The 14,756-nt window shown below is 45.5% G+C and overlaps 1 protein-coding gene and 1 long non-coding RNA gene across 2 annotated transcripts in view; one reads left to right on the forward strand and one right to left on the reverse strand.

Moving 5' to 3' along the window:
- The window catches only part of dnah9l (dynein, axonemal, heavy polypeptide 9 like), a 668,659-nt gene that overhangs the window by 12,265 nt on the left and 641,638 nt on the right, over positions 1–14,756 (reverse strand). The window lies entirely within an intron of this gene.
- Positions 4,270–8,396, forward strand: LOC139259851 (uncharacterized). The gene is made up of 2 exons (XR_011592669.1): positions 4,270–4,564; positions 4,718–8,396. It is a non-coding gene; the product is annotated as an uncharacterized lncRNA (long non-coding RNA).

Raw genomic sequence — 14,756 nt, forward strand, 5'->3', positions numbered from 1 at the left:
AGTTGTGGAGCTGTTGCACTGAGAGTGGCTTAGCCAGTCATGTGATGTTTACAAGATTCAATAAAATCCCAGTTAATTGAGTTCAGGTTCTCCATGATGAGGTGTGCAGTTGTGAGCTTGGTGGATGAACTGGTGGTGTTTAGTTTGATTGTTAAACCTTTGCTAATAAACCAGCTAGTTCTTTGCGGCAAATGTGTAGCTATGAATTCTTAAGCAAAGAACCTATGAAGCAAATACACTACACCGGGCACTGATCATAATTAGCACTTGGCTGCTGTACCTACAGGAGAATGAGGAAAAGACCCAGTTAGGGATCTCCCGCCTCATGGTGCTGAACCTGTGGTAGTACCCACCTATGAGTTAGTGGGTTGTGGGTTCAAGTCCCACTCCAGGAACTTGAGTTCAAAATATAAGTTGACATTCCAGTATAGTAGCGAAGGAGTACTGCACTGCACTGTTGGAGGTGCTCCCTTTTGGATGAGACATTAAACTGAGCTCCCATGTGCCCTCTCAGGTGGCCTATTTCGAAGAAGAGCAGGGCTGTTTTCCTCAGTGTCCTGGCCAATATTTATCCCTCAACCAACACCTAAAAACAGCTAATCTGGTCATTATCACATTACTGTTTGTGGAACCTTGCTCTGTTCAAATTGGCTGCTGCCTTTCCTACATTGCAACAGTGATTACACTACAGAAGTACTTAATTGGTTGTAAAGAGCTTTGGGATGTCCTGAGATCATTAAAGGTGCTATATAAATGTAAGCTTTTCTTTCTATTCTCATTTGTATGGGTGACCCAGGCATGCATTCTAGAAACAAAAGGCATCAAGGGGTATGGGGAGAAAGCGGGAATATGGTGATCAGCCATGATCATATTGAATGGTGGTGAAGACTCAAAGGGCCGAATAGCCAACTACTGCTCCTTTTTTCTATGGGCTAGACTTTCCACTTGGTGGCTAAAGCCGAAAAAAATGGGCCTTGTTCCAGTGATGCGGGACGTATCGCCCGTGCTGATCGCCGGTTCAAGGCCCATTTTTTTTTTGCGATTTTCAACTCGGCCTTAGCCCAGCAATGTCAAATGGGCGATGTCATTTCTCGGTGATCTCACGATCGGCCAAAGTAAACAAGTGAATAAAAAAAAAAGCTTCTCTAGCAACGCATTACTGCGCATGTGCAGGTTGATTTTTTTTTTCAGGTTGATGCTCCTTCCCACGTTTTGAGGTGTCAAGGGTCTTCACACATGCTCAGAAGCTCTATGTGGGTCTGGGAGGGAGAGAGAGAGAGAGAGCGAGAGAGGAGAAAGGAAGCAGGTTATCTTAAGCTACTGAAAAAACAGATAAATTTAAAGAATGGAGGGAGCTGCAGGAAAGAGAAGGGCCGAACCCTCCTGCGAAGAGGCAAATGAGGCCCTAGTGAACAGTGTCAGTGTGAGGTGGGAGGATCTGACACGGGGTGGGCATGGGAAACCTCCACCCTGTGCATATCGGAGGATTTGGGCAGAGATTGCCGACATGGTGACGTCGGCATCAACTGGACACCGGACCAGTGCCGGAAAAGATGGAACAGTCTACTGGCGGCTGCAAGAGTGAGTTGAAATTTAAATTTGAAATCATCCATATTTATTATTTAATGTTGTATGGAAAATCTAATTACAATCTGCAATGTTATATTGTAAATTGTAATCTTTAAGCATGACTAAGTAACTAAATTAGGATTAAATTATGATTATATTTATGCACCGCAACATAAATTTGAATGTTACAATATGAAATAGGTTCCCATGCAATGTATTGCAAACTTGAAATTGAACTTATAACTCTGTCAGTCCTAAATGTTTATTACCAAATCCATCTGCTTATGTCGTGCAATGTTACCTATTACAGAAGAAGATTTCCATCAACCAACGCGAGCAACGCAGGACGGGCGGGGCCTATGCCATGCTGCAGTCGCTCAATGCTTACGAGGAGCTTGCAGTGGCCTTGGTGGGGCCAGAAAACCGTTCGGTCACAACCAGTGGTGTGGGTGAATCCACCCTAGAGTCACGTGAGTAATGAGAACTGTACATTGTGCAATGTGTGAATCACTAATAAATATTTGTTACGTGGGTAATCCTATGCAATGATACTTTAATTTGATATATAATTGAGTTATACTATTGAGATGTACTATTGATCTTCAAATGAGGTCATGTTAGGCCTGGTGACCGCTTGTGCATATGGGATAATGGTAATGTTTTGAGTTCTTAATTGAGATGAATTGATTTGCATTGTTAAACGTTGTTTATAACTTCCATTTGTCTTTCAAAAGTCAACAAGTACTGATGGAGTCAACGGACATGTCCACTGACCAATCGGGACACTCCCAGGAGGAAGAGCCAGAGGAGGAGCCATTGCAGACTCCTGCTGCGTCTGTGCGAGAGCAGCAGGAAGAGGAGGAGGAAGAAGAACAGGAGATTTATTTTGTGGGGAGGGGGGAAGAACCTGCGGCCATCTCTTTTGAGACAGATGAGGCACCGGGACCAAGTGGTTTGCAAGTGGTGATGCCAAGGCGCGTGACATTGCACATGCCGACCCCACAGCGTGATATGCACTCGCCTGTCACGGAGGACCAGGCGGAGAGCTTACTATCACTGTGCAGGGAGACGGTCGCGATCGGTCGCGACTTTATCCAGGGGTTCGCGGGTTTCTCAAACAATTGGAGCCAGTTCTCCACATCCTGGAGCGAGTTCTGCTCGCGCTTCTCCAACTGGTCTTCTGAGCAGTCACAGACTGCTCAGGAGAGGTTGGAGACGATCGGAGCAGACAGCTGCAACAAATGTCCTATGGCACACCTTGCTGGCTGGACACGGTGCTGCACCCCAAGGTGTCGTGTCCACTCGCAGCGAGACCCCAAGCACACAAGCGAGTACGGAGGACACAGTTCCTCCTGACTCCGAAGTAGAGCCTGAGGCTTCTACTTCCGCTTCGTTACCTTCACCACGGCAGGAAGTCTTGCCGTCCCACTCTGCACGATGTCTTGGTGTCGGTCTGCGGAGACCAAAACGGATGGGTGGGGTGCGAACACGGGGTGGGACAGGATCTGGTGGGAAACGTGGCTGCAGGTAGGGACCGGGGAGTGCTTCTCAATAGTTCACTTGTTTTAAAATGTTCACTTGTTATTATCACTTTATTATTCTCTTGTTATTATTACTAAATTGGCCACTTGTATTCAATAGTTAAATGTTCACTTGTTATCATTACTCAACTGTTCACTTTCCATTCTTTCTGAAATGGTCACTTGTTATCATTACTGAAATGGCCACTTGTTATCATTACTTAAATGGTCACTTGTTATCATTACTTAAATGGTCACTTGTTCTTTAAAATGTTCAATTTCTTCTTCTTCTAACGTTTTGGGGATTTTGAGGGAAGGGTGGGTTGGTGCGGGGGTTGGAGGGAGGGTGTTGTTCATTAGTTCTTTAAAAAAAAATCTTGTTTCTTAATAAAAAAAAAGTTTCTACAACTTTTGTACCTTCTCTCTTACTTACATAAGTTTTACAACGTACAGTTTTTCATGTATATTTGTTTGTTTATTCTGCTTCCCCACGGAAATGAAACTTTTGTTTAAACATAACTGTATTTGAATGTTTGAATATCAACAATAATAGTTCATGCGAAGCGTTCATTAATGAGCTGCTGGCGCAAGAGCTTAGCAGCCGTGTAACTGCCACTGGCTACTGGTCTTCGGGAAAGGTGTGGTGGTACTGGTGCTAGATCGCCATGCTGATTAAGCTCCCCTATGTCCTCGCCCGCGTCCTCTCCCGCCTGTTCCAACAATATCATTAAATAACTTCACTATGTAAAAGTTATTTACTAAATAATTCCAACATGAGATCTATTTAGCATAAATAAGTTGATAATACCTATTTATATTCCCTGTCCCAAATTTCTGAGTACAATTTGCTTCAATTTTACTCGCTAAATAACTCAGAACAAATTCTCCATCCTTCCTCAGAAGCTAAAAATGGCGTCTGTAGTGCCCATTTCCCTCTCTGAGGCTCTGAAAAAGCAACTATTTTTTAGCACTCTTTTGGGCCTTGCATCGGCCCAGCGAAGTGCATGCTAGGTGCTGAAACTCGGGATGGGCTTTGTGTGGGCGATCATTTGGGCAATCATCTCGGCGATCAAAGTGGAAACTTGGGGGCCTATTTTTCTGGCGATGTTTTGGGCCTAGTTTCCACTTTTTGCTCAAAATGAGCGATAGAGGTACGTTTTGGGCTACAGATGGGCCTTAGATGGGCGATGTGAAGTGGAAAGTGCAGCCCTATGTTTCTAATGGTTGGAGCTTTTAGTTTGGAGCTTTTTGTTTGATTATGGACACCGTAGGTGTCATGACGTTTTCCCGCCACTGGGTGGCATTTTCCGATTGGACAGACAAAGAGAAAGCCAGAGGACAGAGGACAAAGAGAGAGAGAACACTGACAGCCAGCAAGCAGCTAAGGGACCTGCCTCCATTTTAGCTAGGACTGAACTTTTGTAGATTAGAAACAAATCTTATGTAGTAGCAAAACTTCCCAGAAGTACAGTTATGTAAGTAACTTCTTATCCAATTGTTCTGGAATTAGTGTATTTATCCGTGATGTATAGTAAGAGATAAGTAACTTCTCTTTATTACTGCTTTTCTTTGACTATTACAGTTGTACAACAAGAATTCTAGATCTGCCTTTTATTCTTTATCAACAGTTTTCACACTGCATTATTAAAGGATTTGGATTCTGAAGCTCTGACCTTTAGCCATATTTCTTGGTGTAGTGTTGAAGCTAGCTGGAGTATCAGAGTTACCTTCTCCGTATGCTACGCTCTGGCAGAAACCGGTACAGTGAAAAATAACTGTGAAGCACGACTTAAGTATTACCCCGAGTAATCGCCCAGGTCACTGGGCAGAAGATTATCATGTCAGGTGTTCCCGATAGCACAAGATCCCTGTACGAGGAAACTCTACGCTCAGAGCTCAAAGAGATCTCTTCCCCCTGGGCCAGACCTTCTGAGTCGATCAGAGAGAGAGAGGTACCCTACCCCAAAAGTCCTCAGCAATGACGTAGAAGCAAGAAAAAAGAAATTACACAGTCACTGGCGGAGAACCCAGCTAATTCTTGAAGAACTTCAAGATGCCCCAGATGATGAGAACACTCTTCCAACAGCCACGGCCGAGGTTTGCTCGGGCCTACAGACATACAAAGAGCTGGGGGCTGCGTTCTGCGACCGCTACACTCAAGAAAAGCGGGAACATTCAAGGAAGATGCTCAACAAAACTGAGTTGATCGTCCTAGGGAACTGTGAACTCACGAACAGCGCCATTGCCCACATGACGGGAGTGGCTGCACCCCGTGTCACTGGAATCGCGGTCGAGCGTCAGCAGACGGTTGGAACACTCGACAAGGAGCTCAAGAACATTGTCCTTAAGTCGGACTACCTTGATCAACTCTCAAGCCGCCGCTACCGCAAAGAACGCAGACTGAGGAACTCATAGCAAGACAAACGACCAAGTCGAAAGCGGCAGAAACGCAGGCCGAGGCGGACCTCCAGATACTTCAAGCCAGGAAACCGTCGCTGTACAGCAAGAAAGGGTAGACGAGTTGGAGCGAGCCGAGCAAGAGGCACGGAAGCCTTGGGTCCGAACCTCACCAGAACAGACCTCAAATGATCATGCCTTGCAATTTCGGCACATCGCAGAAAGATCAGTTCACTCTGCCCCTGTATTCCGGCTTTGGACAATAGCCCCGATCTTTCAGCCATCTGGAACGGAATGAAGAGCTGTCCCACCAGCCAGCGGCGTAGCACTGAACTACTCGAGCCTCCGTCCTCTCGAGCCGGCAACCGACAGGAGGGAGCCAACCCTCGACCTGACTTCAGGACATTTCCGACACTCGCTCGTCAGCGCCACCCCGTACACGAGCCCGATGTCATGTTTCAGCCATGGCGTCATGCATTCGAAGCCATGGTAGACCAGGCCGCCACCCAGCCATGCAGAAGCTTACCTTTCTTGCCAAGTTCACAACTGGGGAAAGGTCAAGGAATTGGTAGACAGGTTCTAGCACCTGTACGTTGCGGACCCTGAAATGGCCTACCTGGAAGCGTGGAAGGAACTAGGAATGTTTTGGTGACAAGATGAGGATTGCAACATCCGTCCTTCAAAAGCTCAACAGCTTTCCGAAGTTCAGGGCAGATGAGGGCCACAAACTTCGCGAACTTGCTGAATTGTGCACAGACATCACAGCACAGATAGACGACTTGCCCGAATTGGGGCTGCTCAACTATCCCCACTATCTTTACCTGACACTCGAAAAACTCCCTACCTACTTACACAATGCATGGGGGAAGCACGTATCAGAACATAAGACTGATAACGGCAGCTACTCTCCTTTTGCTATGCTGGCTAAATTCCTGAAAAAAAAAGCCAGGCAGCACAGTGACAGCGACCTTCACGCAGTAAGCCAACCTCGGGAGAGGATGAAAACGAGCAGAAGCCCCAGCTCTTCCCTTCGTGTCTTGGCAACATTTACACCTTCGAAGGCGGTGCCCACGCTGCTAGCTTCAGAGATATGCCTCTACCATGACGAGCGAGGCCATCATCTGTCGGACTGCATCGCTTTCAGCCGAAAGCCCATTTAAGAACGAAGAGAATTCTGTAGAGTCAACGGCCTGTGTTTCAGGTGTGGCGACCACCACAGAATGCAAGATTGCTGGACCAAAGTGCATTGCAAGGAATGCCAAAGTACAGAGTATGCCTCCTTCATGCATGCGACGCTGAGATAGAATGGCGGGGAGAGCCACAAAGAAAGGCCAATAGATGAGCCATAGGTCATACAGGCCAACACAAAGTGCACCAGGTACCTGGCTTGCCCTTCCGCATGATCTTGTTGTAAGATCTGCGAAATCTACCACAAAGATTGTCCCTCGAAACGTATCCTTGGCTACGCGGTGCTGGACAACCAATCGAATGCCTGTTTCGGAAACCTCGAAATCTTTGATGCTTTAGACCTCCCGGGTCCAGCCTTCTCGTATGAGCTTGCCGGAGACAGGATCACGGTCAAGGGAGACGAGCAGGTGGTCTAATCGTAGAAGCGGTAGATTGAAAGACAGAACAGCTGCCTACCATTCTCAATAATACCCATATCCCCGGAGACAGAAGCGAGATCTCACGTCCCGATTTCTGCGAGCAGTTCCCCCACCTCCGGTTAGTGGCGGAAAAGATACCCGAGCCAAGAGAGTATGTCCCCATCATCCTCCTCATTGGAAGAAACTGCCCTGAGCCTCTCGAGATCAGGGAGTATCTCAACGGGCACAACGTACGGACCCTAGGCTGGACAGTCTCCGGGCAGGTTGGCCCAAGCGGGGCAAATGAGAAAGTCCATGCCTCCATCAACTGTACTATCCTTCAGGCACCAAAGGCCATGTCCATCCGACACCAACACTCAGTTAAGATCGTAACAGAAGGTGCTCACCTTAACTTGGAGGGAAACTTGGAGTTCCCTCCACTTCTCAACAATGAACCTCAGGCACTCACTCCCGTCATGCTCGTGGCTCCGAAAACTCAGCCCCTCCAGACACCAGCTGGCAACTTGGCGCAACAGGATCCGTCTGGAAGATGACAATGGAGACGGGTTCAACAACCTGCAGATCAACTCCGGATTCACCGGCAGAGCCGGCAGCCTTGACACAAGACAAAGCCGGACACCTCTGTCGGGGATGTTGTTCTCCTCCGGCAGAAAGAACTTCACCGGAACGACTGGCCACTTGCACATGTATCCAAGTCCTACCTCACCGATGACGGAAGGGTACGTAAGATGGATGGTATGGTCTGCAGAGATGGCACGCGTTACAGCTATACGAGACTGAACACATACTTATATAGACGATGCCCACCTCGAAACCATCCCACGAACTGAGGAACTGAACTCTAACTAGTAAAACTGTCCATCCTTGTTATTTTTAGATGGGGAGTGTAATGGTTGGAGCTTTTTGTTTGATTATGGACACCGTAGGGGTCATTACGTTTTTCCGACACTGGGTGGCATTTCCCGATTGGACAGACAAAGGAAAAGCCAGAGGACAAAGAGAGAGAGAAGACACAGCCAGCAAGCAAAGGGACTTGCCTCCATTTTAGCCAGGACTGTCTGAACTTTTGTTGATTGATTAGAAACAAATCTTCTGTAGTAGCAAAACTTCCCAGAAGTACAGTTATGTAAGTAGCTTCTCCTTATCCAATTGTTCCGGAATTATTGTGATGTACAGTAAGAGATAACTTCTCTTTATTGCTGCTTTTCTTCGATTGTACTGTTGTATTACAAGAATTCGAGATCTGTCTTTTTTTTAAATCAACAGTTTTCTCACTGCATTATTAAAGGATTTGGATTCTGAAGCTCTGACCTTTAGCCATATTTCTTGGTATAATGTTGTAGTTAGCTGGAGAATCAAAGTTACCCTCTCTGTACACTACCCTCTGACAGAAACCGGTACAGGGAAGTTATTCTGTTCATCGCCATGGCAGCACAAGGGTGAATGCATAAATTCTAAATCTACTTGGAAATGGCGTTCCCCTCCCCCCTCCACTGATATTATTCGAAGGAGTACCAAATGTGAGTATTTTACAGGCTGAAACACAGCCGTTGCTTCTGGGACCAGACCAGAGACTTTCAGAGCTGAAGGTTCATAACAAACCTTTCTTATAGCAGTGTCATTTTGAAATGAGAATTAAGCCAACATAAATATCTGAATTTCAAAATCACTGCTTACCACAGGTGTGCAACTAAATTTTCCATCCATTTAATCAGTCTTTTTTTTTCAATCAAACTCTTTTCTCTTGTTTCATCATCGCTAGTGCAGTACCATGGTTTAAAGCTGAATTAGCTCTGATTTGATACAATTTGTCTGTCAGATCTTCAATGACTTAACTATGTGTCCATTAGAAACTCTCTTTAAATTAAGCACCTATGCAGACTCTTGGGTGTGTTCTCTAAATACAGAGGGTAGAATTTTATTCTTATCATGTGCATCAATTGTGCTTCATTTCCATATAATGTGATGGCCTCTATTTAGCAATGTGAACATGACTACATCAACAATTAAATATTGATGTCAGTGCATTGGTGTAATTCCAGCAAGATGCCATTTTTCTAGGATGAAATAGAAGAAGGATAAAGCGATAATTTCCACTGGTCATGGGGCAGATACAAGACCTCAAATTGTGGAAAATGACATGAAGACTATCGAAGATATCAAAGTAGTATTTTTCTCTCAAATTTTTCTGTACTTGCAGTACAGTTTTATGTGCATGCTCCAGCATCTGACAGAAGTGACCATAATTCAGTTATAAGCGTTGGCAGTGAGTGCTAGCAGGCGGGGTGAGCATAACACTGTTCACATCCAATGTTCACACATGCTCCACTTGTAGCAGGGATCCTGGTTAACATGCTATCTAGCCCAGGGGCTCACAGGCCAATTGTAGCATTTTTTAACCATAGGCTGATTAAACTTAAATAACTTAGCACAAACCACAGTCTGAATCTGTGAAACTCACTGGTTTCTGTGGCTTAACTACAAACTCAATAAACTCATTTGAATTACCAGTGGACCTGGAAGTAAATCACTTTTTAATCTAAAAGGTTGCTTTTGGATTTATTATACTGGTTTTCCCTGGGGAATAAAAGTTACATTGGTAGTATGCCACTTGACATATTGATACTGCCCCACCATAGCAATGTGCTGAAAACATCATGGCCCTAAAATTCCTCAGTGGTCTCCCACTGTAACTCTGGTTGGCAACGCGCAAGATCCCGAGGAAAATGGGACCTAGTTATCCCAATTGCCTTTTAAGGGGCATAAAGATGTCAAGGGCTGGGGGATTCCTCTGCTCGGGGTTTCCACAGACTCAGTTGAGACCTGGTGATTGTGTGGAGGATGGCACATCCAGTAAGGGCATATGCGAACCCCACTGAGGAGGCCTAGGCAAGCAAACATTTTGGACAAATCAGCCTGCTTATACAAGGGGTCTAGGACAGATGGGTGTTGCACTTCAGGCAGTCATGGAAGATACAAAATGAGATGCCCTCCCTCCGAAGCACATCTCCGGCTGGTTCAGGGCTGGTGGGCTAGATAGTAACCTTTGGGATCAGAACCCGAAGAATTGCTGGGGGGGGGTTAATATGTATTATTTGTGTACTGAAAAACTTGTTTTGTCAATGAACTTCCCTCCATCATAAGGAATGAGATTGATGATTCCACAGCATTCAGTTCCATTTGCAACTCCTTCAATAATGGAGTAGCCCATGTTGGGACTTTAACAACATCTAAACCTAGGCTGACCAGTGATGGATAACATTTATGCCATCTACTTACTATCTCAAAGAAAAACCCCAGCCATCTCTCTCTGACAACAGCATCATCATCATCATCAAGTGCCCCAGCATCAACATCTTGGGAATCATCATTGAACAGAAGCTTAACTGGACCAGCTATATCAACGCCATGGCAACAAGTGAAGGGCAAGGACTGGGTACTCTCTGTATAGTAGATCATCTCTTGACTCTACAAAGCCTCTCCACCGTCAACAAGGCTTGTCAGGAGTGTAATGTAATACCTCCCGCTAGCATGGATTGGTGCAGCTGCAACAACACTCAAGAGGTTCGACACCATTTAGAACAGGGCAGTTAATTTAATTGGTACCTCTGCCGTGGATCTCAATATCTGCCTCCTCTGTAGCTGGAGTATATACTATCTACAGGAAGCACTGTAGCAACTCGCCAAGGTTACTTTGACAGCACTTCTCTCCCCTGTGTTCTCTACCACCAAGGACAAGACCAGCAATATTGTGGGAATGCCAACCCCTATAAATCATACACCATCCTGACTGCCATTCCTTCATCGCTGTTGGGTTAATATTCTGGACTTGCTTACCAAAACCATCAGGGGCGCACCATCTGCCCAAAGACTGCAGTGGTTCAAGAAGGTCCATCATCACCTTCTCAGGGCAACTAGGGATTGGCAATAAATGTGGCCTTGCCAGTGTCGCCTACACCCTGAGCATAAGAAAATGAGACAGTGGGTCAAATTTACTCGCCCGTTCCTGCCAACAACCACTGTAATTCTGGCAGAACAGCAACACACATATATTGGTCCTTGTGATAGATACTAGAAAAAAATGATGGCTCAGAAAGGGCAACTAGTATTCAGTTTAATGGGTTGGCACAGGCAAGAACAGCTGATTGTGTAATAATGTCATTGGCTACTCTACTTTTTTATGCCAATGGCTTTGGGTAGGAATGTCCATATTTTAAAAAATCCAATTAGTGATCACAGCTTAATATCCCATAAAGCAGATTGAAAAATATAATTATGAAAATGCTTCAGCAGATCAATAATAACTGAATTGAATCTGATAGACCATTTTTCTTTCAATAACATTGGGGATGGTTTTTTATGAGTGCATAAATTGGATGGGGCAACTGGTGTGTCTGTCCGTTCCAAAGTCGTGGTGGGTTGAACATCAGCAGGAATGGGATAGTAAATAGTGCACTGTAATTTTCAGCCTGCTACCATCCCATTCCCACTCAAAAATCACTCCCCATAAGGACAATCATTAAGAGATTCTGGGGTAGATTTTCAACTTATGCCTGGTTTCCATTTTCCCTATAACAGGTGGTCTATCCACTCATAATGACATAATAGAAGCAGGAATAAGCCATACTGCCCCTCAAGCTATTCCATAAGATCATGGCTGATCTTCGATCTCAACTCCACTTTCCCGCAATAACCCCATATCCCTTGGAGTCCAAAATCTATCGATCTCAGCCTTGAATATACTCAACAACTGCATCCACAGCCCTCTGCATTAAAAAAAATTGTCCTGTACCTTGTCCTATAGCATATTTTTTTCAATTAGTCCGGAGCAGTTTATTAAATTTCTTTCTTTAGAATTTTGTTTATTGTTTCATTAATTATTCAGATTCAGATATAATGAAATATCTAATGGGCTGGATTTTCGAGGAGTTTGCAAGCATTTTAGCGCTTGGGCGAAGTACTAAAACAAGTTTTTTGGTGCTAAACGAGGCAAACAACATTTTGCGCCGGGGCAGAACTTTCGGCAGTAGTTTTGCGGCCGCGCTAAATCTTAGCGCCCGCCCGATGTTTTGAGCATTTGAATGACTCTAATCATCGTGCAACGCTGCGCTAGCACCCTGGGCGGAACTTTCGAGCATATCTCCCGATTTAGCGTCCGCCCAGCAAAAAGTCGCACCCAGGGCTCACCCGGCACCATTTGAAAACCGAGGATAGATCAGTTTAATGCTGTTTTGTAAGGATATAGAATTGTTGAAGTTAATAAAAATGTAGAAGTTTACTACAGTGCTGATCTTTTTTTCTGTAACTCAAAACCTGAGTATATCCTTGGCATTTGGAAGGAATAGATGTCACTTTTTACCTTGCTTTAGTGACTAATGATATGTTAAATTTTCTGTTCTGAGCAAACTTTTTCTTATGTTTATGGATCACTCTGTAAACAGATGTTGCTCACTTCATTGGCATTACTGGGCTATTTTCTTCTCTTCAAAGCCAATAATGGCTCACCACTGTCCTGGCTGGGATCAGCAAACTTCACGCAGGCAAGTGAGACCTTTATGATCTGCAGACCTGTTTGTAATGTTCCATTTTCTTCATTTAGTGAAAGTGAGTGGAGGGTTCGGGAAAGACACGGCCAGGTGTAGCCTGCTCTCGCTCATCATCTATACGTGTGCAATTTCTAGAAGGTTCATTAAACCATCTGTCATTGTCTTGGGACATAAGCCAATTATATAGTGGCCATTGCTGTCTTGACTTATTCAGTATCGAAAAGGATTCAGAGAAGGCGGCTGCATTCATCATAGTGAAGTTTATAGTTTACAATTGTCAGTTTATAGTTCATTGTAAAGGACATTTAAGGACATTTTAAAAGATGGAGGCTATACTATGTCAGCCATTATTCCTGGCTGCTATATTTATACAGCGTGAAGCTGCAAGAAGGCTTATTGATGATCATTTTGAACGTAATCGCAGACGTATGGGGAAGGGGCCTAACCACTGAGTTTACAGGGAACAACGCTCATAGCTGCAACTCTCTGAGCTACAGTGCGTTCGAAGGCTGCACTTCTGAAAAGAAGTGCTGACAGAAATATGCCAACTCATAAATGCAGACCTACAGCTTACCAGCAGGAATAGGACTGCACTGCCCGTCGAGGTAAAGGTGACTGCAGCACTTTCCTTCTATGCCTCCGATTCCTTTCAGGCATCAGCAGGGGACATATGCTCCATTTCCCAACATGCTACACATTGCAGCAATCATCAGGTGACCACTGCACTGTATGCATGCAGGATGGACGTCAAACTTCCCAATGACCAAGGAAGCTCAATGAGAGGGCTGTAGGTCTTGGACGATTTGCTGGCTTCCCCAAGGTTACAGGTGCCATTGACTGTACGCAGATTGCCCTGCGAGCACCTTTACACAATCGAGGATAACAAACCGAAAGGGATTCCACTCCATGAACGTTCAGATCATCTGCGATCATACTCAGCGCATCATGGCAGTCAATGCCCAATATCCAGGGAGCATCCATGATGTTTTCATCTTGCGTGAGAGCACTGTCTCAGGCCTGTTGCAGCGGCAACCACAAGGCAAAGGGCTGGATGCTCGGGGACAAAGGTTACGGCCTCGCCACCTGGCTCATGAACCCCCTCCGGAACCCTTAGACAAAAGCCGAACATCGCTATAATGATAGCCACACGCAACATCGTTGAACAGACAATTGGGAGTGCTCAAGCAGCGCTTCCGATGCCTGGACCACTCTGAAGGCTGCCTGCAATTCTCCCCATAGCAAATGTCTGAGTTCATTGTGGTGTACTGCATGCTACACAACTTGGCCATCATGAGGGGACAGTAATTGCCGGTGGGGATTGCAGAACCACCTGAGGAGAGGGGGGAGAGGAGGAGGAGGATGAGGAAGAGGAGCTTAGCAAGGAACCCATGCCACCACCACCCCCACCACAGGGGAGGTATTATGGTAATTTTGTCGCTGCAAAAACCTTACGTCAGCAGTTGATAATTGAATGCTTTGCTTGAAGAGTGAACGGCACGTTTGACCGTTGCCTGGCCATTCTATCCCACCATGTTGACTATGCCCCCTCTTATTCTGCAAATGAGACACTACAGAGGAATGATTACAGTAAACAACAGATTTTTTCAAAAATGTAAACTTTTTGAACTTTGTAAACATTGAAACAAACTTTAATAAACATCGACAACTTTTATAACTTTAACATAGTTTGAAAACTTTTAAAACTTTAATAAAACAACAACAACCCCCTACCCCAAAGTCTTTTAGCACCAGGTGTTTCCCCCCTTACCCTGAGCCCCCTCCCTCGCCTGCTCCCCCTACACAAAGTGGTACCAGTCCGTGCAGCAAAGCGGCCAGAGTCCTGCTGTATTGGGAGGAAAGACCTTGGAGATGCCATGTAGGGATCAACTGGAGAAGGTCGGGGTATGGAAGGCCCGGCTTCTGACTAGTGAGCTTCTTGCTTGGCGTCGCCAAGTGGTGTGGGTCTGAGTGTGACACTGGGGACTCCCGTGTCACCGGTGGAGGCCATCAGCGCGTGGGCATCGACAGCTTCGCAGGTTTCGTAGATCGCACGGACAATCTGCGACCCGACCTCCGTAATGGTCGCAGTGAGTTTGTCGATGCTCGTGGGAATCCTA

Source organism: Pristiophorus japonicus, chromosome 3 (assembly GCF_044704955.1).
Source record: "Pristiophorus japonicus isolate sPriJap1 chromosome 3, sPriJap1.hap1, whole genome shotgun sequence".
Classification (NCBI taxonomy): Eukaryota; Metazoa; Chordata; class Chondrichthyes; family Pristiophoridae; genus Pristiophorus; species Pristiophorus japonicus.